Raw genomic sequence first — 25,995 nt, 5'->3', positions numbered from 1 at the left:
GGAAGGAAGGAAGGAAGGAAGGAAGGAAGGAAGGAAGGAAGGAAGGAAGGAAGGAAGGAGCTGTGTCTGGTTGTAACTGGCCAGTTAGGGCCTATGGTTATTTTGAGGTAGGCTGCTTATTGAGCCTGTTTGCAATGCCTTTTTGCGTTTAGCTCAGTGGTCACCTGGGGCCTTTTTATCTTATTCAGGTTTCCATTGCTGAAACTTGTTGCCTAAAAGCAGCCTCTACAGATGCCAGACTTTTCTTCCTTGTAGAACATATGGTTCCTTCATGGCAACCATCATACAACTACAGAGAAAGTCCCTCCTTGGCATAAAGCCAGTATTATGGAACCTAAAGTAGAACAACGCAAAGAATCTTGAATTCTTGGGATGCCTGGGTGGCTCAGTCGTTAAGCGTCTGCCTTCCGCTCAGGTCATGATGCCAGGGTTCTGGGACTGAACCCCACACTGGGCTCCCTGCTCAACAGGAAGCCTGCTTCTCCCTTTCCCACTCCCCCTGCTTGTGTTCCCTCTCTTGCTGTGTCTCTTTCTGCCAAATACATAAATAAAATTAAAAAAAAAAAAAAAAAGAATCTGAATTTTTGGTGTCTTCAGTAGGGTAGTAAAGAGCGAATCCTGAAGACTACTGTCCTTTAACACTGCCGGTTATGTTAAGACAAAAATCTTTCTTGTTACATATTTGGAATGGGCCTTTGATATTCAGAGCCAAAAGAAGCCTAGCTGAAACAGACACTGAGATAATACATCTAGCTGATGAATTACAAAAGATGCCTAAGAACTAAAATGAGCTTTTGGATTTATAAAAAAAGATTTAAGAACACTTATTCTATTAGCAGGTTATTTCTTTAGTTAGTTAGGATTTTATTTATTTATTTGACAGAGAGAGGGAACACAAGCAGGGGGAGTGGGCAAGGGAGAAGCAGGCTACCTGTTGAGCAGTAAGCCAGAAGCAGGGCTCAATCCCAGGACCCTGGGATCATGACCTGAGCCAGAGGCAGACCTTAGCCACTGAACCACCCTGGGATCCTGACCTGAGCCAAAGGCATGACCTTAGCCACTGAGCCACCCAGACACCCCAGCAGGTAATTTAGATGTAGTAATATAAAATGAAAAAAGAAAACAGAATTTTGGAAAAGCAATGTAACAACTCTATGCTTATATTTTATAACTAAAATGTTTATAATTAATAAAAATTTTAATTAATAATTTTATAATTAATATTTTCTCTGACTTGGATATTCCTGGAAGAGCTGGAGGGAGGCAGAGTCCATGAGGGGGAGAGGTGTCATTATTTTGCATTGTATGCCCAACAACTAAAATTGAGGAAGTGTTTGGGAAGCTGCAACAAAAATCACTGTTAATGGTTCAGGATCAGTCTTGGTCTTGGGAACCAACTACTGATTTCAGTCTTGGGTCTGATGTTCATTTTTATGAAAAATTTCTGGATGCCAAAATACAGAAAATATTTGTTAATTCTAAGTGCTACTAAAAGGAGGAAGTCTACAAAAACACTGTTAAAAAGAAAACTACAGGCCCAAAATGGCATCACTTGGGGAAGGCAAAGACCCAACCAGGGTTTTAACCCCTAACCTAACTGCAGTTTCAACCTCCCACAGAAATGTAAGTCTTAACATGTCCATCAGGAATTTTTTGATAAGCACCAGTGCGGTAATCTCTCACATGAATCCTCTCCATCTCCCAAAGAAAGATGAGGAAATCCAGCTAATAATACCTCTTGCCCTTCTACCTAAGGGAAGGTGATCTTGCTTGGAACAATCCTTTCTTTTCTTTCACTAATAACTTTCTTGCCCCACTTCCTTCCTATAAAAAAACTTCCAGTTTGTGCAGACCCTTGGAGCTCCCCTCTACTTGCTAGATAAGAAGTTGCCCAATTCATAAATCACTTAATAAAGCCAATTAGATCTTCAAATTTACTCAGTTCAATTTTGTTCTTTGACAATCTCAAACAAGGATACACTTAAATTCCTAAACAGCACTGTAATTTCTGTTCTCCAACACTGGGTACCTTCTAAGCTTCTGTTTATGATATTCTCTATTTGAGATGTTCTTCACCCCCTCAACTGGCTAAAATAGTTCTTGCTTTAACCACCACTTGGTTCTCCCTTACCATGGCTTCCCAGAACCTTTCTTTAAAAGTATAAGAGAGGGAAACAAAATAGTACACTAGAAAAAATAAATGCAGAGGAAGGGAGTAATGGAGGAACTGAAGAACAAAAGGGATACATTTTTTTAAGTTAAGATTTTATTTACTCATTTGACAGACAGAGATCATAAGCAGGCAGAGAGGCAGGCAGAGAAAGAGGGGGAAGCAGGCTAACCGCTGAGCAGAAAGCCTGACGAGGCGCAGGATCCCAGAACTCTGGGATCATAACCCAAGCGGAAGGCAGAGGCTTTAACCCACTGAGCCATATATATATATACATATATGTATATATATATTAAAAAGTATATATATTTTTATTAAAAAGCCCTTCCCTATAGTTACTTTAAATGTAAACAGCTTAATTCCTCAATTAAAAAGCAGAGATTGGGGGTGCCTGGGTGGCTTAGTCAGTTAAGTGCCTGCCTTAGGCTCAGGTCATGATCCCAGGGTCCCGGGATCGAGCCCCACATCGGACTCCCTGCTCAGCAGAGAGTCTGCTTCTCCCTCTCCCTTTGCTGCTCTCCCTGCTTGTGTATGCACTCTCCCTCTTGCTGTCTGTCAAATAAATAAAATCTTAAAAAAAAAAAAAAAGCAGAGATTGGTAGAAAGGATTTTAAAAGATGACTGAACTACATACTATCTACAAGGCACTCATTCTGGATCCAGAGAATCAGAGGCTAAAAGCAAAAAAATGAACAAAGACATTCCTTGCATACAGTAACCAAGAGAGAGCTAAAGTGGTTATATTTATATCAAACAAAATAAGGCTTAATTTTTTCAGATTTATTTGAGAGAAAGAGTGAAAGCAAGAGAGCACAAGTAGGGGGCAGAGGAGGAGGGGTAAAAAGAAAGGGAGAGAGAGAATCCCAAGCAGACTCCAGGCTGAGCACAAAGCCCCACTCAGGTCTCCATCTCCTAACCCAGGGATCATGACCTGAACCAAAACCAAGAGTTGGATGTTTAACTGACTGAGTCACAAAGGCACCCCAGACAAAATAGACTAAGTCAAAAATAGTCACAAGAGACAAAAGATATTATACACCGATAAAAGGTAAATCCAGCATGAAAATATATCAAATATAAACATGTGCACCTAACAACAGACCCTCAAAATATATAAAGCAAAAACTCATAGAACTGATGGGAGAAACATTCTATAGTAATAGCTGGATACTTCAATATCCCACTTTCAGTAGAAAAACCAGGCAGGTAATTAGTTAAGGAAATAGAAGACATAAGCAACACTATAAACCAACCAGACCTAACACATAAACACAGAACATGCCACTCAACAGCACAACAGGGTATTCTGGAATATTCTTCTGAAGTTCACATGAACACTTCCTTTTTTTTTTTTTTTTAATGATTTTACTTATTTATTTGACAGAAAGAACACAAGCTGGGGGAGCGCCACGCAGAGGGAGAAGGAGAGAGAGAAGTAGGCTCCTTGTTGAGCAGAGTGCTGGATATGGGGCTCAATCCCAGAACTCTGGAAATCAAGACCTGAGCTGAAGGCAGACAGTTAACCGAATGAGCCACCCAGGTGCCCCGCATATGAACACTTTCAAGATAAACCATAGGTTAGGCTACATACAAAAGTAAGTCTGAATACATTTAAGAGACTGAAATCATACAAAGTATATTCTCTGGACACAATAGAATAAAATTAAACTCAGTAACAGAAAGAAAACTAGAAAACTATAGATAAATGGAAATTAACAAGCTCTTAAAACAGACTCAAACAACTAAGTTATTGCAAACATCTACAGGAAAAAATAGTTTTCAAGTCAGCAATCTAACTAAGGAACTAGAAAAAGAAGAGCAAACTAGTAAAAGAAAGTAAATAATAAAGATTAGAGTCCAGATAAATTAAATAGAGAATATAAAGACAACAGAGAGAATCAAGGAAACCAAAAGTTGGTAGTTGAAAAGATAAAATGACAAACTTTTAGCTAGACTAAGAAAATACAGAGAAGACTCAAACTACTAAAATTAGAAATGAACATGGGACATTACCACTGAATTTAAAGAAATAAAAAGGATCATAAAAGAATACTATGAACAGGGCGCCTGGGTAGCTCAGTGGGTTAAGCTTCTGCCTTTGGCTCAGGTCATGATCTCAGGGTCCTGGGATTGAGTCCCGCAGCGGGCTCTCTGCTCAGCAGGGAGCCTGCTTCCTTCTCTCTCTCTCTGCTTGCCTTTCTGCCTACTTGTGATCTCTGTCAAATAAATGAATAAAATCTTAGAAAAAAAAAGGATACTATGAACAAATGAATGCCAACAAATTAGATAACCTAGATGAGATGCACAAATTCCTAAAAGACATGATCTACTGATCTATAACAAGAGACTGAATGAGTAATCAAAAACCTCCCAAAGAATTAACACCAATCCTTTTCAGACTCTGGCACAAAAACTGAAGGAATACTTCCTAACTAATTTTAAGATATAAACATTGCCTTGATACCAAAGCCAGACAAAGATACAAGAAAACTATCAATGAATGTCCCTTTAAACAGATGCAAAAATATTCAACAAAATACTAGTAAATGTAATCCAGCAGCATAGTAAAAAGACTATATTCTTTGAGCAAGTAGTATTTATTCCAAGACTGCAAAGGTAAATAAAGTTCAACACATGAAAATAAATCAATGTAATACATCCTATTAATACAATGAAGGGAGGAAAACATGATCATCTCAGTTAATGTAAAAAAAGGCATGACAAAATCCAACACCCTTTCATAATAATAATAAAAAAAAAATGCTCAGCAAAGTTGGGAAAATAAAGCTTTCTCACTAAGATTAAGAACAAGATTATTTAAACACTGTACCAGAAATTCCAGTCAGAGCAGTGAGGCAAGGCAAAATACATAAAAGGCACCCAAATTGGAAAGAAAGAAGTAAAACTACGTACACAGAAAATCTTAAAGACTCTACAAGAAAAATCATTAGAGCTAATAAAATTCAGTAAAGTTGTGGAATATAAGATCAACACATAAAAATCAGCTATATTTTACACATTAGCAAAGAACAATCTGAAGAGGAAAGTAAGAAAACAATGTCACTTCCAACAGCATCAAAAAGAAAAAAACACTTAGGAATAAATTTAACCAAGTAACTCTAAGACATGTACACTGCAAGAGACAAATGACTGGTGAAAGAAATTATTAAGACCTAAATCAATGTAAAGACATCGCGTGTTCATAGGCCGGAAGACTTAAAACTGTGGTGATAAAATGTACTAGAAATATATAGTGTCAATGGTTGTACAACATTGTTAATGTATTAAATTTCACTTATTTGTATGATTAAAAATGTTAAATTTTATGTTATGCATATTTTACCACAATTATTTTTAAAAGACTCAGAACTGATACAAATATTAGAATTAGCATAAAAGGACAATAAGATAGTCATTATAACCACATTCCGCATGTTAAAAACTTAAGGACATGGAAGATTTTTTAAAAATGGAAATATTAGACATGAAAAGTAGAAGGACTTCATCACAAGCAGACCTACATTTTTTAAATGTTAAAGGAAATTCTTTAGCCAAAAGGAAAATCCACATATACAAATACGGATCTGCATAAAGGAATGCAGAACACCAGAAGTGATCATTTCAAGGGTAAATATTCAAGATTTTGTTTTAGTATTTAAACCTCTTTAAAAGATAACTGTTTAAAAAAATAACAATGTAATGAGGTTTTATATCATGTATAAGTAAAATGGATCACAACAATGGCATAAAGGTTAAGAAAAGAGTATGGAAGTATATACACTTTTGTACGGTTCATAATACTATACATAAAATGACATTATCTTTGAAAGTAGTGAAATGAGGGGCACCTGAGTGGCTCAGTGGGTTAAGCCTCTGCCTTCAGCTCAGGTCATGATCCCAGGATCCTGGGATCGAGCCCCACATCAGGCTCTCTTCTCAGCAGGGAGCCTGCTTCCCTCTTTCTCTCTGCCTGCCTCTCTGCCTACTTGTGATCTCTCAAATAAATAAATAAAATCTAAAAAAAAAAAAAAAAGTGAAATGAAAGATATATACTATAGACATTTATATAATGTAAATCTAAGCAACCACTAAAATAACCAAACACGCAGTTACAGCTAATATTAGGCAACTGATGTGATAAAACAGAATCATAGAAAATACTCAACTAAGCCAAAAGAAGACAGAAAAAAGAAGGAACAAAGCACAGGACAAATGCAAGTAACAAGATGACAGATTCACAAAACACAACATCAACAATCACATCAGACACACAGGCATACCTCCTATTGTGCTTCACTTTATTGCACTTGCCAGATATTGTTTTTTACAAACTGAATGTTTATGGCAACACTGTTGAGCAAGTCCATCAGTGCCATTTTCCCAACAGCATTAGCTCACTTCATGTGTCCCTATAACATTTTGGTAATTCTCACAGTATTTCAAGCTTTTTTATTATTACTCCATGTTATGGTGATCTGTGAAGAATGATTACAACACTGAAAGCTCAGATGAGATGGTTACCAACTTTAGGAATCAAGTATTTTTAAATTAAGTTATGTTCAGTGTTCTCTTAGACATAATACTATTGCACACTTAATAGAGTATATATGATAGTATAAACATAACTTTTGTACACACTGGGAAAGCAAAAAATTCATGTGACATACTTTATTGCAATATTCACTTTACTGCAGCAGTCTGGTACTAAACTCACACTATTTCCAAAGTATGCCTGTATATGATCTACAGAATCTACTTAAAAGACAAGATATTAAAAAACAAACAAACAAAAAAACAAGATACTATCAAACTGGATTAAAAAACGTGATCCAACTAGAAGCTGCCCATAAGAAACACTTTAAACATGAAGACACGGGGCACCTGGGTCGCTCAGTCAGTTAAGCATCCAACTCTTGATTTCAGCTCAGGTCATGATCTCTCATGGCATTGAGCCCTATATCGGGCTCTGCCCTTGGCAAGGAGTTTGCTTGAGGCTCCTCCCTCCCCCACTTCCCCCTACTTGCGCTTTCTCTCTCTCAAACAACTAAATCTAAATAAATAAATGAATAAATAAAGAAGATGACACAAGTAGGTTAAAAATAAAAAGATGGAAAAAGATATATGAAAAAATACTGGAGTAGCTATATTAATATAAGACAAAGGAGATTCTTAGAGCAAAGACTGTAACTAGGAATAAAGACAGTCATCTCATAATGATGAACAAGTCATTTTATCAGTAAGACCTAACAATACTCAATGTTTATACCCCTAATAACAGAGCTTCAAAATACATTAAGCAAAAACTGAAGGAAGTACATAGGGAAACAGACAAATTCACAATTGCTGTAAGAATTTCCAATACTTCTCTTTCAAAAATGAGTGTAACAAATAGGTTTAAAAAAAAAAAAAGGAAAGGAAAAGAAAAGAAAAGAAAAATAGGGAGGATAGTAAATTTGAACAACACTATCAACCAACTTGATCTGGTTGACATTTCTAAAACACTCTACCTGAGCGCAGAATACACATGCCTCTCAAGAGTACACAGAAGTGGGGCACCTAAGTGGCTCAGTGGGTTAAGCCTCTGCCTTTGGCTCAGGTCATGATCTCAGGGTCCTAGGATAGAGGCCCGAGTCTGGCTCTCTGCTCAGCGGGGAGCCTGCTTCCTCGCCCCCTCTCTCTGCCTGCCTCTCTGCCTACTTGTGATCTCTGTCAAATAAATAAACTCTTCAAAAAAAAAAAACAAAAAAAATTACACAGAACTTGGGATGCCTGGGTGGCTCGGTCAGTTAAGCATCTGCCTTTACCTTAGATCATGATCCCTGGGTCCTGGGATCGAGCCCCGCATAGGGCTCCTTGCTTAGCAAGGAGCCTGCTTCTCCCTCTGCCTCTGCCTGCTTGTATTCTCTCTCTGTGTGTCAAATAAATAAATAAAATATTAAAAAAAAAAAGTACACCTATGAAGAGAGACCATATTCTGGGAAACAAAACAAGGCTAAACAAATCCAAAATGATTTAAGTTAGACAAAGTATGTTCTCTGCCCATAGTGTGATTAAGACAGAAACCAGTAACAGACAGATTGTAGAAAAATCCTCAAATATCTAGAAATTAAAGAAAACACTTCTACATAATTCGTGGGCTTAAAAAGGGGGGAAGGCAAATCAGAAGGTGTTAATAACTAAATGAAAAGAAAAGCACAATACATCAGAATTTATGAGATTCTCCTAAAGAAGTACTTAAGGCGAAATTTATAGTAGTAATTGCTTATATTTGGAAAAGGTCTCAAATTAATTATCCTAAGTTTCTACCTTTTAGAAACCAGAAAAAGAATAAACTAAACCCAAAGTAAGCCAAATAAAGGAAATAATAAAAACCAAAGCTGAAATTTAAAAAAAACAGAAAATGGAAAGAACAGAGAAAATTCAGTGGACCCAAAAGCTGGTTCATTGAGAAGAGCAATAAAATTATTAAACATCTAGCCAGACGAAGAAGGGAAAAGAGGAAGACACACCAATATCAGGAATGAAAGAAATGACAGCATTATAAAATCTATAGCCATTAGAAGAATAATAGGAAAACATAATAACTTTAGGCCAATAAGTTTGACAAGTCAGATTTGCAAACCACTTCTATGACAAATGACTCAGATCTAGAACAGATAAAGAGCTCTCAAAATCCAATAGTAAAACAAAAAATGCAATTAAAAAAATGAGAAGAGAAGCGCCTGAGTGGCTCAGTCAGTTGAATGTCTGCCTTCGGCTCAGGTCATGATCCCAGAGTCCTGGAATCCAGCCCAGTGACAGGCTCCCTGCTCAGGAGGGGAGTCAGCTTCTCCCCCTCCCTCTGTCCCTGCTCAGGGGCTCTCTTGGTCTCTCTTTCTCACTCACTCTCTCAAATAAATAAAATCTTAAAAAATAATAAAAATTTTTAAATGAAAAGAAATGAGACACTTCACCAAAGAGAATACAGAAGGCAAAAATAATAAGTTCACCATCATTAGCCATCAAGGAAATGCAAATTAAAACCATAAAGAGAGGGGGCCCCTGGGTGGCTCAGTCGGTTAAGTGGCTGCCTTCAATTCAGATCATGATCCCAGAGTTCCAGGATTGAGCCCCACATTGGACTTTCTGCTCGGAAGGGAGTCGGTTTCTTCCTCTGCCTCTCGCCCCACTTGTGCTCTCTCTCAAATAAATGAAAAATCTTAAAAAAGAGGTGCCTCGGTGGCTCAGTGGGTTAAGCCTCTGCCTTCGGCTCAGGTTGTAATCTCAGGGTCCTGGGATCGAGTCCTGCATCAGGCTCTCTGCTCAGCGGGGAATCTGCTTCCCTACTCTCTATCTACCTGCCTCTCTGCCTGCTTGTGGTCTCTCTCTTTCAAATAAATAAATAAAATCTTTGAAAAAAAAAATCTTAAAAAAAAAAAAAACCACACATAAAAAGATATTTCTACACACCTATTAGAACACCTAAAGTAAAAAACAGTGACAATATCAAATGCCAAGGAAGACAGAGAAACTAGGCCTCTCATACAATGATGATGGGAATCTAAAATGTTATACCACTCTGGAAAATGGTTTGGCAGCCTCTTAAAATATACTTTCTTAAATACATTTACCATAATATCCAGCAATTCACACTCCTAGACATTTTTCCCAGAGAAATGAAATCTCATGTCTTGCACACAAATGTTGATAACAGCTGTTATTTGTAATAGTCAAAACTGGAAGCTGCCCAAATCTCCAACAATGAGTGAAGATATAAAAAACTCTGGTACACAGAGACCTGTACCTTTGAAACCAATAATACATTATATGTTAACAAAAAACAAAACAAAATCAAACTCTGGTACACCCATACCATGGGATATTGTCCAGCAATAAAAAGCAATTATTGATACATGCAACAACTTGGATGAATTCCAAAGGAATTGCACTAAGTAAAAAAAAAAAAAAAAGTCTGTCTCAAAGACTACATATGTTTTTATTCCATTTATTTATCTTCTGGAAATGACAAAGCTCAAAAATGGCATAAAGATTAGTGGTTGCCAGAGGTTAGGGAACTGAATGGGACTAGAGGATGGATGGATGGGTATAGCACAAGGATCTTTTTGGTGAGAGAACAGTTCTGTATCTCAGTTGTGATGTTGATTACACTAATCTACACATCTGATAAAACCTAAAAGAATTATATACACACACAAATGAGCACATGTAAAACTGGCAAAACCTGAACAAGATCTGTGGGTTGTACCAATGCCAATTTCCTGGTTTTGATACTGTACTATAGTTACCTAAGAAACTGGAAGAAGGGTATGTGGGACCTTTCCATACTAACTTTGGAACTTTCTATGACTCTGTAATGACTTCAAAATAAAAAAAATTTTTACAATACAATCTTGACCTATACACACACACACACACACGTGTGGCATAAAAGTGTACTCAGGCAAACCAAAGTCTTAATGAGATCTCAGACTTCTAATCTCCTAACTGCTAATCTCCTAATTGCTCTACAGAAGCAATTACCTCTTTTCTTGTGTATCCTTCCTGAGAGGCTTATGAATATAGAAGCATAAATGTATCTAATAATGTGTGCATTTGTATTTGCATATACATCCACATATACACAATTGACTTTTTTTCACAACTTACTTTTTTACGGTAATGTCAGCTTACAATAAATACTGTCCTGCAACTTTTTTTTTTCACTCAATAGTAAGTTAGAGATAAACTCATGCAGAAGTACTCCTTTACTCTTTCTTTTATAGCTGTGTGACATCCCACTATATGGCTGTAAATAATTTATTTAACCTGTATTAAGAATTACTTAGGACTTCAGGCACTTAATAAACAAAGATAAGTTCTTTAAAATCACTGAGTCAGAAAACAAATAAACAAAAAAATAAAATAAAATTACTGAGTCAGAATGTATGAACACTTAAAATTTTAATAAGTCCTCCAAAGAAACTGCACTAATTTACATTCCTACCTAGATGTTAGTGATTCTATAAACCCTTGTCTTTGTTGTATATTGTCAAACTTTTAAAATCTTTATCAATCTAGCAGTGAAAAATGCTGTTGTTTAAATTTATTACCAGCATAATAATATGTTATTACTAACATTTAGTACTATATAACACCTTAAGGTGCTGAGAGTAAGTGATATACCCAAGAAAATTTTGCTATGGGAAATTATAACCAATGAAGAAATAAAGGAAGATTGGCGGCACCTGGCTGGTTCAGTCAGAGGAGCGTGTTAATCTTGATCTCGGGGTTGGAGGTTCAAGCCCCACGCTGAGTGTAGAGATTACTTAAAAATAAATCTTTAAAAAAAAAAATAGCTTGATGAAATGCTATTCAGTACATACTTTAACACCATAATGAGAAAATGTCCACTCCTTTTTTATTTCAATTGTTAAAAACATCTTCATTATGTACCAATATTTCCGTTCCTCTAATTTTCATTCATTGTTCCTAGTTCTGGCCTCTGGGGATACAAAAGATATGTTTTAGTCCCTTTTCCATGTCTCATTCCTTCATGCTTTTCACAGAACCACAGATCTGAGTCAGGAAGAATATTAAAGATCATTCAATTACCCAATTAGAAAAGTATTATCATATACCCGACTAAAGTCTTTTTTCCAGGCTGAAAATCTCAAATATTTCAATTATTTTGCAAATATTTGTCTCAAGACACTGCTTCATTCCCATTACTTTCCTCTAAATACACTACCAACATCCTCCTCAAAAAGCAGCAAACAGAACTGAGAACAGTCAGCTAAATGCAGAGTAGAAAAGGATAATCAACTAGGTTTTAAACAACCTGCTTCAAAATATTATTTAAGTGAGTAAGAGCCTTTGGGGCAGTTATAATAAACCTATGACTTACCAACTTCAGACAAATAAGGAGACCCAGCCAGGCACATACCTACTTAACAACAACAACAACAACAACAAACTACCTGTTAGCCCTCCAAATCTCCAACACTGTAATTGTGCAGATTAAAGAGAAAAAAAAAAATCAATTACAGGGCTTTGCTTGTCCCTAGCAAATACATACATGTCAAATATAAACTTATTACAACAAATATTTTCTTAGACATCGTCTGTCTTTCTAATTATTAAAAATAAAGGGGGAGGACAGAGGGAAGAGCTTGATTCTGCCACAAAACATACTAGCACTCCCTCACAGTTTGTAACGGATAAACATTTTAATGGAACATGGGGGAAGACAGCACCTTGAGGGACACCACTAAGAATGAACTGCAGTTTAATTTTAACATCAGCCCATTAATCAATCACATATCCACCTATCTATGCAATTATTCACACTACATTTCTCTAAGTTGTCTATAAAGATATCATAAAAGGCTGTCAAATGCTATCTGTATAACCTTGGGGGTCCCTTCCCTCATTTGTAAAACAGCACTAAATGAGACAATCTATGTAAAAGCATTTAACCCAGTGCCCAGCACAAAATTAAAAATCCAATAAATGTAGCTGTAATTCTAGATATAATACAGCCAGAATATCTCCTGTTGTACCTACCAGGTTACCGACCCTGTAAGAAAAGAAATGAGGCCAGTACGATGTTACTTGCTCTCTGGGAACCCATGCTAGCTCCTAGTGATCATCGCCTTCTTTTTTAAGTACCGACAACAAACATGTTAAAAAGTCTGAGCATTTGTGAAGCACCTGGGTGACTCAGCAAGTTAAGTCTCTGCCTTTGGCTCAGGTCATGATCTCAGGGTACTGGGACTGAGCCCCACACTGGGCTCTCTGCTCGGCAGGGAGCCTGCTTCCCTTCCTCTCTCTCTGCCTGCCTCTCTGCCTACTTGTGATCTCTGTCTGCCAAATAAATAAATAAAATCTTAAAAAAAAAAAAAAGTCTGAGCATTTGTTCAGGAAGGACACCTAGCTCATCAGGGTTTTTTTTTTTTTCTGCAGTCTTTACTTGTTTTCCAACATTGTCTATACTTCAGTAGCTAAAACACTTTTTTACATACAGTACATAAGTTTTTCAAAATTAAATGTTTTTTAAAAATTAGGATGATCTCGGGGCACATGGGTGGCTCAGTGGGTTAAAGCCTCTGCCTTCAGCTCAGGTCGTGATCCCAGGGTCCTGGGATGGAGCCCCGCATCAGGATCTCTGCTCAGCAGGGAGCCTGCTTCCTCCTCTCTCTCTGCCTACTTGTGATTTCTGTCAAATAAATAAATAAATAATCTTTAAAAAAAAATTAAGATGATCTCTCTCACCTCTGATAAATTAATTCCTAAAATACCTCAAATATTATCAACCACTATTAGGTACAAATTCTTTAGCGGCCTTTACAGCCTGATAATTAATCTGGAATAGAAGGTATGAATTCTAGAAAACAGGAATGTTCATAATACCCCTACTTATGTGGGTCACACAGAGAGTTAGTATTCAGTAAACAATAGTCATCCCCAAATTTTATTTTTGGAAACAAGAGCCTTAAAAAAAATCTATCTGCAAAGCAAGTATCCTTATGCCTAAAGCATTAAAACTCTCTAAAATCCGGGCGCCTGGGTGGCTCAGTGGGTTAAGCCGCTGCCTTCGGCTCAGGTCATGATCTCAGAGTCCTGGGATCGAGTCCCACATCGGGCTCTCTGCTCAGCAGGGAGCCTGCTTCTCTCTCTCTCTCTCTCTCTCTGCCTGCCTCTCCGTCTACTTGTGATTTCTCTCTGTCAAATTAATAAATTAAAAAAAAAAAAATCTTAAAAAAAAAAAAACTCTCTAAAATCCAATTAAAAGCTCTCTTATTGCTCAAATCACTTACTTAGGAGTAACATTCAAGTCAAGTTCAAAATCTTTGATGTATGAGACCAATTACTATTAAATAGTACCATTAGCATGGAAATCATTTAAAAAATATGTTTATATCATGGATGACTGGTTTCTGAAATAGGTAAATAAGAGTTTAGGAAAACAATTAAATTTTATTTTATTTTATTCAAACTTTCAATGTTAAACAACAAAGTCATGAAAGTTCTGCTAAAAATGTCAAGCAGAAAAATCCTAAAATACCTAAGAATAAAGTGTCGTGGGGCACCTGGGTGGCTCAGTGGGTTAAAGCCTCTGCCTTCGGCTCGGGTCATGATCCCAGGGTCCTGGGATGGAGCCCTGCATCGGGCTCTCTGCTCAGCAGGGAGCCTGCTTTCTCTCTCTGCCTGCCTCTCTGCCTACCTGTGATCTCTGTCTGTCAAATAAATAAATAAAATCTTAAAAAAAAAAAAAAAGAATAAAGTGTCTTTCCCCTAAATGCCTCCAAATAGGTTTCATACTTTAAAGAGTTTCTTTCAGGCATCAACTGTCTAATTTTAATAAACTTGGCTTTCCTTTTTGGAACAGAACTACAGAACTGGTACTATAAACAGAAGTGCTATTGTCAAAGAATCGATCCAATAATAAAAAGAGCTAAGGCCACTTGTCTTATAGAAAATTACTGCCAAATCCTGCCAGACCCTGCTTTTCTTCTTTCTGGGCTAGTAGCCAGATACTAATCATATTTAGACCCTTTCTAATTTTTAGTACACAATTTAGTACACAATACCACATCTGAACTAGACAGTATTTTAATGAATGTTCCCTATAATTTATCTAACATTTTGGCATACAAATACACACATACACACATACATGATCTACCATACTCTGGAAAGTATATATAAGTATATATAAAGTATATATAAGAAAATGATTAACAGTGGTTACTTCTCAGGCAACTGTTTGGGTCCTGGAGTTTTTTTTATGTTTTTATAAAAACTATTCAAAAAATTAATTTATCCATTAAAAGAAAACATTAATTCCAGTTAAAATATTTTACCTTACAATATAATGTATAAAGGATTCTCTTAAAGATATATTTAAAACATTTTAACATGTAATTGTTTTAAAAACAGTTTACAATGTTTGACTTCTCTTACAATCAAAAAGACAAATTAAAATAAGATCATTTTTGCTTACCAAATTAGAAAAGCTGAATATTGGCATATAAATTGGCATGATCCTTCTAGAAAGCAGTATGGCAATACCTAATTTTTTTTTTAAGGTCTTACCTTTGACCATTTTTATTCCCATCCTAAGAAAACAGGTATGGAGAATGACTTATGCAAAGATTTTCTCCAATGTTAGCAGCAGAGGAAAAAAATGTTTAATAAATGAGAATGGTTAAATCACTACACATCCGTTTAATAGAACTGTGCTACTATTAAAAGTTAGATTTTGAAACAATTTTAACAAAATAGAAAAGTCCTCAGGATATAATCCTTGGTGGGGCAACAAACAGTATCCATATGAATAAATAAATATATTCATATATTCATGGGAGGAGGAAGAATGACATAAAATGACAGTAATGCTTATATTTGGGCTGAGCTTATTTTACCTTTCTCCAAGTTTTTAAAAGAGTACCTAGCGGGCGCCTAGGTGGCTCAGTGGGTTAAAGCTTCTGCCTTCGGCTCAGGTCATGATCCCAGGGTCCTGGGATCCAGCCCCACGTTGGGCTCTCTGCTCAGCAGGGAGCCTGCTTCCTCCTCTCTCTCTCCACCTGCCTCTCTGCCTACTTGTGATCTCTATCTGTCAAATAAATAAATAAATACAAATCTTAAAAAAAAAAAGAGTACCTAGAACTTACACAATCAGGGGAAAATACAATATAAATATGTATAACATAAACACATACCTTTATTCTGGAGTTTATAATATTGTAAAACTGATACTATGTTTAAACAGTTGAAATACTAAAAACCTTCTAATTAATAACATTTAGGGAAACCAATGAAGAGTAACCCAAGTTACTCATACTATGGATCAAGATCATTCCTACCATACAGTAAGCACTACCATACAATACAATAAGCACTACCAGCTAGCTCATTTTTAAATCAAAATAATAAAAAAGGAAAACTTCAGACTATTATATTGGTACAAAAATGGACAAAAATTTAATCCCATTGAAGAGGGTTAATAATGTAATTATGAGATAAATTATAATATAAAATTATAATAATATTTAATAGGATAAACACTATCCCTGCAAGAAGGAACTGCTGAAACTAACATATAACATCTAGTTCATAAATATGACCAAACTTTTCCTTTAAATACATTGAGTCTGCCCCTGGGGAACAAAAATAGTTACTGATGAATAGGTAAATTATCATTTCTCAGACATTAATCTGTATGTTTCAAATGTAGACGAAGCCTACCCTTAAAGGTTATTTCTACCACCACTGCCCACTTAAATCACAAGTTCACTATTACTCTCGGCACCCTTCAGTGGGTTGCCAATGCCTTAAGCCCAAATTCCTTCGGTTGGTTTTAAGACTCATGGATGGTCCTTGCTTTCACTCCCCACTCCTTCCTTCTCACTTGCTTTCTACATCTGAACCCAGTAGTTTACAAGAAAGTGTGATCCTTGAACCAGCAACATTCCCATCACCAAAGCATGTCAGAACTCCCAAATTCACAAGCCCCACTCCTATTAGGAGATTCATATGCACATTACAGCTTGAAAACCACTGCTCCGGCCTTCCTAAATTGCCTGCAGATCCCCAAATCTGCCCTGCTCTCTCCTACAAATGTAGTTGGCTACCTACCTTCTTTTACCTCATTCCCTCTGAGGTGTCCTATCCACCTTGTTTCCTACTCATCTTTCAAGTCTTAGCTTAGAAATCACTTCAAAAGAAAACTGTAAACTTTCCCAAAATTAGAAAAATATTACTCAAGATTTCTTCTATTATTGTAGCTCTCATTTGCATGCTTCACCAACTAAAGCCATTTCTAGAATTACTTAAGGCCATCAAAGAAAGGCTTTGCTTAACATACCCCAAAACATCACTAACACATGACAAAAAAAAAAAAAAAATAAAGACTCCCAGCTTTTCCACCTGTTATGAATGCACTGGTATAACTGATTTCAAAAAGAGTATAGAACGTTAGAAAAAATATAATGTACAGTAGTACCAAATGTCAGGAAAAAAAGACTTATTGAAAAATTAAAAACAGCAACCAGTTCTGAAATTCACATCTTGAAATTAATTTGAATTTTCTCTTTCCTGCACATATTTCTCCCATTTTCTAGAGGAGGGAGAGCAAGTAATAAGGAATATGGCTTTAAAAAAAAAAAAGGCAATCCCAGAAGAAAGAGAAATGTGTAAAGCCTAGATGAACCCATATTTAACGTCAGACATAAGAAAAAAGTATGGATTTAGAAACAGTTCTCCAGGGGCACCTGGGAGACTCATCAACTGAGTGTGCCTTTGGCTCAGGTTGTTGCCCCACGGTACTGGGATCAAGCCCTGGAGCTCCACTCCCTGCTCTGCAGGTAGTCTGCTTCTGCCCCTCCCCTGCTTATACTTGCTCTCACTCTCTCAAATAAATGAATAAAATCTTAAAAAAAAAAAAAAAGGTTCTCCAATATTTTTAATAAGTTTGAGATAATCTCACAGTACATAATTAGTCACTGATTTATCTTCAACCATTTAATGATCATCTAGCATGTGCTTAAAAACTATGTGGTATTAAGAAATATGTGTATCCCTCTCTCTCTCTCTCTCTCTCTATATATATATATGGAGATGAGGTTAACTTCTAGTTATTTAGCCAAGAAATTAATCTTTTTTTTTAAGATTTTATTTATTTGACCGAGAGATATATGGTGAGAGAGGGAACACAAGCAGGGGGAGTGGGTGAGGGGGAAGCAAGCTTCCCACTGAGCAGGGAGCCCGACTCGGACTTGATTTCAGCATTCTGGGGTTGTGACCTTAGCCAAAGGCAGTTGCTTACAGACTCAACCACCCAGATGCCCCAGAAATTAATCTTTTTGAAGATTTTTTTATTTATTTTTGAGAGAGAGACACAGAAAAGAAGGGGGGGGCGGGTGCGGGCAGAGGGAGGAGACTCCCTGCTGAGAAAGGAGCCTGATCTAGAACTCAATCCCAGGACCCTGGGATCATGACCTGAGTTGAAGGAAGATGCTTAACTGACTGAGCTACCCAAGTGCCCTAATCTTTTGTTTTGTTTTTAAGATTTATTTACTTATTTATTTATTTAAGAGAGAGAGAGAGAGAAACAGAGAACATGAGCAGGGGAAGCGGCAGAGGTAGAGGATAGAGAATTCTCAAGCTGACTCCCCGCTGAGCAAGGAGGCCTACCCAGCTGGTCCCGGGACCCTGAGATCATGACCTGAGCCAAAATCAAGAGTTGGATAGTCAAATGACTGAGCCACCAGGCACCCAAAGAAAGTAATCTTTATGCACACTAACAGACAGGCACAAAGTTGTTCACAGTAGCTTTGTTCCTAAGAGCTAAAAACCAGAAATGGCCCAAATGTATCAACAGAACAGAAAAACATATGTACTCACACAATGGAATACTACACTACAATAAAAAAAGAATGAATTACTGTTAACTTAAAACATGGATGAATCTTACAGACACAATGCTGAGCAGAGGAAACCAGGGTGATTCCATTTGTATGACATTCAGCAAGAATAAAACTAATCTACTGTGATAAAAGTCTAAAGAGTGGTTACTTTGGGAAAATTCTGACTAGGAGAGAACATGAGGAAGTGTTCTATATCTTGATCTGATTGGTGACTACATGTTTACACATGTAGAAATACACTGAGCTGTTTATAATTTCTGCACTTTACCATGTAGGATATTCTTGAAGTCCCATAAATTTTTTAGAAAATGGAAGAGAAAGTTCCTATTCCTCTATGCCAGTCAGGAAAACAGGAAGAAAGGAAAAAAGGAAGGAGAAAATGTTAAATAGTTTTCAGATTCCTGCTTTAAAGTTCAGTTGTCTTATGCAACAAAAATTTGAGCACCCAGTTTGTAACAGGTACTGTATGGGTGCTAGGTATACAGGACTAAATAAAATGGTAAAAATCCCTGCCCTCATGGATCTTATAATAGGCATGGAAAGCCAATATAGAGTACATTGGATAGCCGAAAAAACAAAACAAAGAAACAAAACAGGGAAGAGAAATAGGAAGAGTATGTGTAGAAGGGCTGCTAGGATTCTAAACAAGGGGGCCAGTAAAGGCCTCACAGAAGGGGTAATATTTTAATTAAGACTTGAAGGAAGTAAGAGAGGGAGACATGTATGTGTGGAAGAACATGTTCCAGGTCTCCTGAAGCAGAGAGAAGGCCACTGTGACCACAGGGAAGTGTGCAAAACAAAATAAAATAGCAAGGGTTTCAACGTGTTTAATTAAGAGTTTTACTCCAACTCCTTATTTAAAGATTAACTTAGGGGCACCTGGGTGGCTCGGTCTGTTAAATATAGACTCATGATTTGGCCCATGTCAAGATCTCGGTCATGAGACGGAGTCCTGTGTCAGGCTCCAAGCCCAGCATGAAACTGGCTTAAAATTCTCTCTCTCCATCTGCACCTCTCCCCCACCCTCTCGTGCGTGCTCTCTCTCTCTCTCTATTAAAAAAAAAAAAAAAAATTAACTTAAATCGGAATGCCTGGCTGGCTCAGTCATTAGAGCATTTGATTCTTGATCTCGGGGTTGTGAGTTCAAGCCTCACTCTGGGGGTACAGATTACTTAAAAATAAAATCTTAAAAAAAATTAAAAAAAGACTATTTCTTTTTTCCAATCTTTTCTACGCAGAAACTTCTGTAACCACTAGCTCAGTCCTCCCTTATCTAATCTTTTGAGTTCCTACAGCTGCACCACTACTGGCATCTTTACATACTACCTTGCAATTAAATATGCACTGTCTCCCACTAGCAAATAAACCAAGCCTCTTCAGGATAGTGACTAGCTTTTATGCTTTTTTCTATCTCTCTTAGTTGGCTTATGGATAGCACTTAAGTGGTTACTAATAATCTCATCAGGCACAAGATTAGTTAACTGTGGATAGATTTTTAAAAAGAAAAAGAGGAAGGGAAGAAACCAAGATGAGGGAACTATGTGAGTAAAGGCACTGAGGCATCTCCATGTGTCATGATCCAAAGTCTGGATTTTCTCTGAGCCATGTCCTTAAGACTCTGAGATCCTCAACATCACTTTTCTAAAAACCACTCCAGGCTTTTTTTTTTTTTTCCCCCTGTTATAGGGAGGAGACAGGACTAGGCACCTGGTATTCCTTTCAAATAATGCTTTTGTAACACCAATGTGTATAACTAACTTAACAAAGAAAATCTTAACCAATTAGCTACATGACCTTGAGCAAGTCATTCAATCTTGCATGCATGAGTTCCCTCACATGCTAAAATGAAGTTGGATTAAATGATCTCTAACGTCCAAACAATCTCAAATTCTCTAGCTTTTTTTTTTTTTAAGATTTTATTTATTTATTTGACAGAGAGAGTTCACAGTAGACAGAGAGGCAGGCAGAGAGAGAGAGAAGCAGGCTCCCTGCTGAGCAGAGATTTCCCGATGCGGCACTCGATCCCAGCATCCTGAGATCATGACCTGAGCCCAAGGCAGCGGCTTAACCCACTGAGCCACCCAGGAGCCCTTCTCTAGCTTTTTTTGAAAAAACTGAATGAATAAACATTACAACCTAGCTTCTTCAATTTGTAAAATGAATAAAATATCTATTAATAATTTTAATACACTGGGGACACCTGGGTGGCTCAGTCTTTAAGCATCTGCCTTCACCTCAGGTCATGAACCCAGGATCCTGAGTCCTGCATCCGGCTCCCTGCTCAGTGGGAAGCTTGCTTCTCCCTCTCCCACTCCCCCTGCTTGTGTTCCCTCTCTCACTGTGTCTCTCTCTGTGTCAAATAAATAAAATATTAAAAAAAAACAATAATTTTAATACACTGAGTAAGGCGTCATATTCAGAAAGCACTGTAGAGTATTTGGAAAAGCATAGAACCAGGAGTACAACAGACCTGAATCTAGTTATAGCCTGTTGCTTAGTAGATAATGATCCTGAGCAAGTTAATAAATCTTCAGCCAATAAACAATCTAAAGACACACAAACGTTGGCAACAATCATGTCCCATACAAAAAGCAGCCAAGGTAAAAAATCTACCAATCACTGATATCCAAGATCTGAAATACCCAAATTAGTTTATAACTCTCTTATATTTTAGTTACAGGAATTAGTGGTTGCCTCAAAATCTGCAAGTATAATGGAGCAACCCTTAACTCCTATAGTACCGGGAGTCTTACTTTTTAAATATGAGAATAAGAACTACAGATCTAATATCAGTTTGTGGTCGTAGGTATAAGGGCAAAGTATCTTATTTTATTAAAGAAAGCCCGGGGCGCCTGGGTGGCTCAGAGGGTTAAGCCTCTGCCTTCAGCTCAGGTCACGATCTCAGGGTCCTGGGATCAAGCCCCACGTTGGGCTCTCTGCTCAGCAGGGAGCATGCTTCCCCTCCTCTCTCTGCCTACTGGTGATCTCTGTCAAATAAATAATTATTTATATGAAGAACACCTAAAAATAAATTATTATATAAAAATAAATTATATAATTATTATATAAAATAATTTTTATTTATAAAATATTAATCTTTTAAATAAATTTTATAAAATATTATTTTATAAATTAAAAATTTACTCAGTTTTTTAAAAACTAAATATGTACTGTAGGTAAACAAGAAGTATGGATTTTAAGAAAGAAGCTTTGAATAGATTTGCATTTTAGAAAAGTCACCTTGGCAGGAGTGTAAAAGATGGATTAAAGGGGGTCAACCACTACAAACCTGATTCTACAATTCCAAGTTAAATAAGGACATTACATCATCACACAGATACTCAACCAGAAATCGGAAATAAAAATAATAATGCTTTAACAAATAAAGCTAAATTATCAAAAGAAAATCATTTACCTTTGATTGTATATTCTGGAATTAAATATTTTCTATGTATCTTAAAAAGGAAGAGGTTTCTAAAATTACATATCATACATGAAAATTACATGGAACTAGTTGTATCCTGAGAACCAGCTACTCTTCAGACATCTATCCCTTTTTGTAGATGTAACACTGCTGACATGCAACATCAAAATCAATGCGATAGCATCCTTGGAATTGGAGCTTATACTGATTACTAACAGGGACTTCTCTTTAATTTTGTATATATGGAAACCGAGGCCCTAAGAGTCTAAAAAATTACCCTGGTTATATGTTAGTAGGACAGTGAAGACTGGGATCCATGCCTTATGATTTCCTTTCTAGAAATTGCTTTAGTACATCATGTTTCTAATTCTAGAATTTTGAATGACAATCCAAGAGCCATTCTGGTAGTCCCATTTTCAGTATAACAATAATGAAATATAAAAACTAATACTAAATTATAGTAATAACCATAAAATTATTATGTTTCATATGCCTCAGAAGAAAAACAAATCTAGTAGATGTACCCATACATTTGACAAAAAGAAATCTCTTCCTGAAGTCTGTGCACCAATAAGAACACCTCTACCCCCAACACAGAGACACAAGGTATTTCTGTCTAAGGAGTTGAAAAACTTCCCTTCTCAAACTTGGAAATAATTAAATTTGAAAAAAGAAAGGTCTTGAATTAATTTATCTTTATATACTTAAATATCCAACATCTTTAACATGTTTTAACATTTTACTTAGGTCTCAGTATTCTTATTCTGTTGTGCTCCCCACCCCCTATAATTATCAGATTCTTGAAATACACTTTTTCCTTCACTACACACAGTGAACTAGCAACACTCACAAAATGCCTTATAAATACTGTACATTTCAGAAATTTGCATAGTTACCAAAATGTTTTAAATTTTAGACTTCTCTAATTTGCACTTATGTCCACTCACTGAAATAGGTTCAAATAGTAAAGCCTAAAATTAATAGCTCTCTTCCACGCCTATATAACCCTCTCTTAAAGAATCCCCCAAATACTTGTAAATTCGATGTGTATGTATCCTTACAGACATTTTAATGCTTATGTAACAAAAGGTGCTACTGCTCAGAGTCAACATATAATTAACATCCAAACTGTGCTGATCATAATTCAGTCTTTAATAATTCAGAAGGCAGATCATTACCTTATTTGGTTTCTTGTTATTACAACGGGCATCGATTATATTATTATTCAAGGGTTATTTTTTTAAAAAGTGAGCTGAACCCCAAGTACCTGTTTCTTCATTATCAGTATGTCAATTATTTTATATATTCATTTTATTTTTTTTCTCTCAATATAGGTTATATGTGAGCTGGAATCACTGTACCTCCAGTGCTGTGATACCTCCTAATCAAATATTTGTTGACTGCTCAGTATGTTTACTTAGAAATCATATAAGCTGCTTTAAAAAGTTACTGAAATTTGCTTAATTATTCATCTTCCAAAAATAATGAGGAGAACAAAGGTCTGTTTCAGGTTTTCTGGCTGTAGTTCCAACCGAGTATCTGCTCAATTGATCAATTTTGATAGCTATAAAAGTCAACCTGGCAAAGATGAAAACAAAACAAAAAGCTTAGGCTCCTCAATGGGTTAAATATTGCTATGTGGGATCCCTCCCTTTTTTTAAATGACTGCAATACTCAAGGATTAGGTACATTATTCCTAATCTTTTTGATTCTAAAATAAAAAGAAATCTCAATCTTAAAAAACTATTACTAAGAAAAAGACTAAGGCAGGCAAAATTCTTTGCTTTGGCATAATCAAATTTGTCTGTTTACCCAAAATGACAGAATTACTGTTAATATGGGCTCAACCCCCTGTCACATCAGACTTCATTTACAGGCCTCTGTGATGAAGTTGCTATCTAACCTGAAGAACTGTCAAGCAAATGCAGACTTCCCAAGCCATACATTTATTTATTTTTTTAAACCATATACACATACACATAGGTCATTTTACTTGAATTTCACCAGAGTCTGGGCTAGTTACCAAGAACTCTGCATTAAAGACAAGATTAACTCAACCTTAACAATAAAACTGTTTTGCAGGATTCTCTAAAAGAGCTGTTAGCCATCCTTAGAGGTCTCAAATGAGGCTTCTGCAGAGTTCTAGCTCTGGGACTTCATATTCCAATACATTATTTGGAGACTCAACTTCAAGTTACCCCTCTGCACGAACGTTTTTCAAAGGACAGAGGGAACCCAGAACACACCTCCCATTCCTACTCGACTGCCTACCACTCAGGCACGACTTCAGGACAGATCTAATAATGCAGGATCAGCATAAGCCGACTATCTAGGAAAGAGAAGCCAAAACCACACAGCCTTCCCTTTCTTGAGCGGCTGGCACGCCCAACCTTAGGAGACTCGCCCCCTAGAGAACCTAAGGTGCGGCCACTCTCTCGTTCCCAGAGCAGCGAGACCAGCACGCCCCCACAGGGAGCCCGGGGCAGGGAACAGAAAACTGCAGAACAAACCCACGATTTCTCCAACTAAGAAACAACGCGATCAGTCCTCCCACTGAGCACCAAATCAATCTCACGGAGAAAGAGACCTGTTCCAGGATGCCGACCAGCCACAGACTGTCTACTGGGCTGGCTCCGGATGGATGCCCCTAGACCCCCCACCCCCCCTCCTACCCTGAGCCGACCCAGTAGTGCCTGCTGAGCCGCGCCCTCCATTCGAGATCTCCCGGAGACCCGCTAACTCGCCCTGTCACCCCTTTAAAGACCGGAGACCATGTCAAGTTACCGCCCCCCTCTGGGCAAAGCAGAAACCCCAGGGGAGACGCCGGTCTCAGCCGAACACCCTTCCGCCCCCAGCAGCCCACCAAGGCGGCCCGGCCCCTGCAGGACCCAGACCACATCGCCCTCTCGCCCCGAGACCCGGATAAACAGAGCCCCCTCCCCGGAACCCTAATACGCTGCTTTGTCACCCACGGATGTGAAACGCTCCCGCTCAAAGGACCCCCAAGACCCCAATGATCTGCCCCTTCAGAGACTTAGGAACTGCTAAATTCTCTGCCTTCAAAGAGCCTGCGACAGCGGTAGGAGGACCCCTTGTTGTGAAACCCCGCTACGACACCTCGAGGAACCCCAAGACCCTGGCAAATCTCCCTTGACCCCGAAGTGGGACCCTGTGCGCCACCACCCACCCCCCAGGCCAAGCTGGAAGAGCCTCAAGAAGCCCCCCATAAACCGCCCCATCGCCTCAGGAGCCCCGGGACCCGCCACATCACCCTTGGGCGCCCGCACTCGGGTCCCACCCCGCCGCCTCGTGCCCCCCGCACTCTCGAGCCCCGCCAAGCCTCGCGCCCACCCGGCAGCGCCGAACAGCCCGCGGAGCCGCCCCCGTCGGGAGCCAGCCCACCCCGGTTGCTCAGAGTCCCCGCGCCACGACCGCTTCGCAGCCGAGACGCGCTCCGGGCTTCCTTACCTGGGAGCGCCGGAGGGCGAGCGGACCGAGGAGCCCTGAGGAAAAAGAAGGCGGCGGCAGGGAAGGGGCGGCCCAGGCCTGCGACTGCCGCAGCTCCAACCTCTCCGCGAGGAAGCGCTTGTGTGAGAACCCTCCCGCTTCGCGCGCAGCCGGGAGACCAAGCTACAGCCGTGCCCGCCGCTCTTCCCGCGAGATCCCAGCCACGGCGAGGGGCGGCCGCGGCGGCTCGAGTGACAGCCCGCAGAGCCTGTCGGCGGCGGTGCAGGAGGCGGGACTCGGAGCCCATTGCGACCAGTTGCAGAATAGAAAAGGGATTCGTCCCGCCCACCGCTTCTCCCCTCCCCCGCCCCTCCCAATTAACTAGGGGCAAAAGGAGCAGTAACCTTAAATAGAGGCCGTGGCGAATCGCGGCAAGGTATCTGGGTTGGCGAGGCTGGGTATGTGTCTGTCTGGTCCTGCTCAGCCTCCGTAGATACACCTGGTTCAGGGAAGAAACGGGTCTTCACACTGGTGTAGGCTGAGGCGCC

The 25,995-nt window shown here is 38.3% G+C and overlaps 1 protein-coding gene across 2 annotated transcripts in view; it reads right to left on the bottom strand.

The window, feature by feature from the left end:
* The window catches only part of GLCE (glucuronic acid epimerase), a 113,530-nt gene extending 87,851 nt beyond the window's left edge, over positions 1-25,679 (bottom strand). For both annotated transcript variants that reach the window (XM_059372368.1, XM_059372369.1), the window contains exon 1: positions 25,469-25,679. The gene's annotated coding sequence lies outside the window, so the exon portion shown is untranslated. The remainder of the gene's footprint in view (positions 1-25,468) is intronic.
* Between the last annotated feature and the right edge of the window lie 316 nt (positions 25,680-25,995).

Source organism: Mustela nigripes, chromosome 13 (genome assembly GCF_022355385.1).
Source record: "Mustela nigripes isolate SB6536 chromosome 13, MUSNIG.SB6536, whole genome shotgun sequence".
Taxonomy (NCBI): Eukaryota; Metazoa; Chordata; class Mammalia; order Carnivora; family Mustelidae; genus Mustela; species Mustela nigripes.
Note: the sequence above shows the minus strand (reverse complement) of the source record. Positions and strands in the feature narration are given on the sequence as shown.